General features: G+C 38.8%; 1 pseudogene across 1 annotated transcript; it reads right to left on the reverse strand.

The window, feature by feature from the left end:
* Positions 1 to 1,669: 1,669 nt before the first annotated feature.
* On the reverse strand, positions 1,670 to 2,423 carry LOC308497893 (CCR4-NOT transcription complex subunit 7-like; annotated as a pseudogene). Its single transcript has one exon. The product of its transcript is annotated as a CCR4-NOT transcription complex subunit 7-like (transcript).
* Between the last annotated feature and the right edge of the window lie 2,383 nt (positions 2,424 to 4,806).

Consider the following 4,806-nt stretch of genomic DNA (forward strand, 5'->3'; position numbering starts at 1 on the left):
TTTTGCATGTCTATTTGCCATTTGTACCACATTCATTTTTACATTAAGATAAACTGATAAATCAGTGGCTTTTATATCTAATCCATGTGACATAAGGGAGTGGGCCGAGATGCTGCTTTCTCTCTGAGGATCATTTCATGTATTTCCTACCTTTTGCAAGCAACATACATTCTACCTGCCAGCACAAACAGCAGATGAAAAAGATCATGGGAATAAATGAATTAATAGGACATCCGATAAGCAATTTCAGTTCTTAAATACATTAACTGAAATAGTACTTCTCTGTTCTGGCTGTTAAAAAGTGGCATGTTCCACATTCATTACTTGATAATCACTTTTGTCATCAGTAATCACATTTCCACCTTTTAGAGGTAGGCACCCACTGTTCCCTCAAAAACCATTTTGTTCAGTTACCCATAAACCTCTTTTGAGACTTTACAAGGCTGGGTGAAGTGACTTGTGGCTGGAGACATGAATAAACATGGTTTCTACCCTAGGGGGAGCTAGGGGCAACTATCAGAGCCAGCATAGCATAGCAAAAATGAAGAATCCAGAGCCAGCCCATCTTCCCATGGCCAATGGCATATGTTTTTACCCAAGTATAAAATGTGGAGTCCTTGCCCGCACTGCCTGGGGTTTTTTTGTTTTTTTTTTTTTTTAATGCAAGGCTGAACATCCAAAAGGTTATTTTAATTCTCTAATGTAGCACTGGAAAGAAGTACAAAACAAAATTAATGAATAGACAGTCTAAATCGCTTCTGAAGCAGTACCGCTTGGCAAAATAGCTATTATGCCTTCTCTTATTAATACATTTCTACAAAAACTTTAAAATTTCCAGAAGAGTTCTCAATTCTTTCATGTATAGAATTTTACAGTAAATTCAAATTATGTCAAAAGAATTTTACAGTAAATATTTTGCAAAATGGAAAATATTTTTGTAAGCAAAAAAGTCCTTTGTTTTGTTTTTGCTCCATTTTTTTCTTTGCACTTACCTATAATGAGGCACATCCCTGCATATCACTTAACCTAAGTAGACTCTGGTTCATTGAATGTGGTTATTCCATACCTAACTTTCTTTATGTTTGAGAAATTTGTCTCTGCCTTTTACCCCTTGAGGGTCTGCCTAAGGTGATTTTTGATTCAACTACTACTTGAGACTTATTTAACCCCTTTAGAATTCAAAAACCTCTTGGTAAGTCTCACTCTACTAAAAAGCATGAATCCTACACTATACATCCTCAAAGTATTGAAAAATGGCATGAACAAATACTATTTTTCCCAGAAGTTTAATGCCTAAGACAATTTAACACAGGGATGGATTCCTTCACTCGGCTGAGGCAGCCCTGATGTGGTCTCTGGAAAGAACTCTGTTTTCTGCCACTGTTAATGTACATGACCTTGGATAAAAGTTACTAGCCTCTGGCCTCAGTTTTCTCACTTTAGAAATATGGTGGGACAAGATTTCTAAGGTAGCTTCAATTTCAAAATGTTTTAGTCTACAAAGAACTTGTTTATTTCCTTCTGAACTACATTTCAGAATGACTTAATTTTGAATACTTTCATTAAAGTGTGGTCGATGTGACTTATATGGTATGTCTAATTGTATTGTCACTTAATAAGTACTTATCGCCCAAAAAGTTTTACTGTAAGACATGTAATGTTCTCAACCTCACAACCAACTGAGAAAAAGGCACCGAGGTCTCCATACATCTCTCATTTTGAAAAAGGGCATCTCTGTAAGCGATGAATCAGATCCTACCTGATGCTGTGGTCCTATCTTTTTCAGCTCTAACTGTTTAGCAACTTCCTGTAAACCACCTTTAAGATTTTTTGCAGCTCTTTATGAGGTACTTCACATCATCAATGACAGGAACAAACAGTTGAAGGGTCTCAAAGAAGTCAAGTTTTTCTTCAGGCCAAGTTAGAATTGGTCAGGATTTTGATTAAGTAGCCAAAGTCATAATCACTATGAAGTGATAACCATTTGACCCTTTACAGAGGGCCACTCCTGATGTCATAAGAAGTTCTGCAATGTAGTGGGTCTCAATTCCTTCCCCCTCCTGTTTTTTAAACTGGATACCAAATGTTGTTAGTAGTTCAATAGAGTCCTGGACATACATGTCCTCCATCAAATTAAATTTAAAATTAAACTGCCAAGTTGAAGTTCCTGGAGGGTATTCTACTTGCTCACTCATAAATGTCTGTCCTAGCAGAATGATCTTGAACAACTACATTACACTGCAATACAAGTCGTACTGATCGCCCGCACTGGTCCTGCATTCACCAATGGGCCTTGCCACCACACCTGAAACTCCGTGTCCATAGCAATGTCATTATAGTTTTGGATAACTTGACGCTTTTTTCCTCATGTCTTTATCCAGGTTGCAAGCCCAAGCCTCACAAATTCATGGGCTATGATCCATAGTCGCTGTTGGCATAGTAAAGGGAAAGGAGTCTAGCTGCCAAGCATTAAAATATTATATTTGAAGATTTGTCTCACAAAATACTTTATCCTTTACTTGTGCGCTTGTGTCACTGAGCTTGCGCTCTTCCTCCTGTGCACAGAGACAGCACCCAGTGGTCATGGCAGTGGCAGCTGATGCCCCATTGACACCTCTCACCCAGCAGGTGGGAATGGGTGAGCCAGGGCTGCTCCATACCATGCTGCCCGGACAGTTTTCTGATCATTCCTACGTGGCTGATTTTTTCAAAGACAGGCCAGTCTAGTGGGGCGTAGCTGGGAAGTCTGGAACTCCTTCAGGACAAGAGGGTAAGTGAAAGTCCCACTGATAAGTGCAGCCAGGTCCATCTCCTCCTTCTCACTCAGCTATTTGGTTTTCTGGGAAGTTTTCTCAGCACTCAGGCAACCTGAAGTGACTGGCCAGACAATGGGCATTGTCAAGAACCAGTTAATAGCCACTTGCCTAGGAAAATACCAAATTAGTAATTGGCCCTTTTGAGGTTTACTCTGAGGTCTCACCTTTGCTTGTTGCTGGCTTTGAGAATTCTTGTATGGAATGGAGCTAAAAGCTCTTTAGAAATTGAAGAAATACACTGCACTTTATAAGGAGTCTTGCTTTATTCTTTTCTCTTTCTTATTCAATAATCAGATCCCTGGGGAAAAGATATGACACTGAGGCTGGGGACTGAGAAGCTAAGTGTCCCCTGCTATTCAAAACTGCACCCACAGATGATGTGGAGACTGGGAGAGGAGGTGGTCCTTGAATTTTACTTGGAGACATTATGTATTATGTGATGACCATCACAGTCTCTTATGCCACTGGGAAGAGTGAATGTTTTTAAAGGACCATTGAAAATACACCATTTAGAGAACACACCAAAATCTGTTTAACAATGCTCATTATGATTACTCACTTTAGTATACAAGGACAGTTTGTTTTTCAAAATAAAGGTGGTCTGGTTATAGATGTTGATTATTCTTGAGATTTTCAAACCAATGAGGCACGACCTGGCACCCTCCCCCCATACCCAGGCCAGTTGAAAATCAGCATGAACGCTGTGTAATCTAACCAACAGGATTGATCCAGGTCAGGTATTAAGGGCTAAAATGGATTAAACAAAAGACATTCCTCTTGTAACAAGAAAAAAAAAAAACTTCAAAGGTGGGATTTGTTCTTGTTATGACAAAGGAAGTGGATTTACAAACTGCCTTGAGGCATACCCCTCTGTGACTTTCAATTTGCTCTCCTCTGTACGGGAGGCTTTTTTAGTCTTCTCTTTCCTCCCCGACTCCGGTAGTCCTCCCCAGGGCAAGAACTTCAGGTTAAGAGGATCAGATGAAGAATGATTTTTCTTGTTTGTTTTTAAAGATCAGGCACAGGCCCCGATCAAATGACACTCATGTTTGGGCACCTCCTCGGTTCCCATTCCTCAGACATGGAACAGTGACAATGAGTAGATGAAACAGGGTGGGCTATTTAGATCCCTCCAGCACAGCAGACAGACTGAACTCTCCATTCTGGTGCTTGCATTCGGCAGGAAAATCCCAAGACAGAAATGCAAACAAGAAGCAGGGTATCCTAATGGGTTAAAGAGAACTCCACACTAGGAGAGGAATTAACATACTTCACTGCACAGACTACAGTCCTGGGTCAGGATTAGCCACATTGGGCTTTATTCTTAATACCCTGATGCAACATTATAACTTTTCTCATATCAGTCAACGTGTAAACCTAGCTCATCTTCTAGGAGTTCAAAGCCCTTTTTTGGTAAGATATATAGATGTGTGTATATATTCACATGCATATGTGTATATAATCTACATAGTTATTATTATACTCAAATTACCCCTAAAATACATCAATTCTCTGGGATGGAAATAGAACACTATGTAAGCGTTGCATCACAGTTTCTCAAACTTGAATCCTGTACAAATATCTTTAACAGGAAAAAAAAAACCAAAAAACAAAAACCTCCCACTGATGCCCAGATACTGACTTTAGTTATGTTTGTAATAGTGTTACTTAAACATGTATAAACATAAAACTAGTTATGAACTCCTTATATTGCAGCTCTTATTCAATTATAAAACCAAAGTAAGTGTACTAATTACAAACAAATTGCAAAACCAATAAAATTCAAATTAACATTAAATTAATGTGACAATGTTTTCTTGAAACTGAGTTACCATTGGCAACATGACTACGATACATCTGCTCTTCCCACCTACTTTGAAGTTGCAGATGCCAATACAATGATCTGAACTCCTGGAAAGCATTTTTCAGACCAAGTATCAGGACATCGTTTGCTCCTTATATTTTTACTATTTTTTGAATTCTTTTCATC

This window comes from Rhinolophus hipposideros, assembly GCF_964194185.1.
Source record: "Rhinolophus hipposideros genome assembly, chromosome: 5".
NCBI classification, from domain to species: Eukaryota; Metazoa; Chordata; class Mammalia; order Chiroptera; family Rhinolophidae; genus Rhinolophus; species Rhinolophus hipposideros.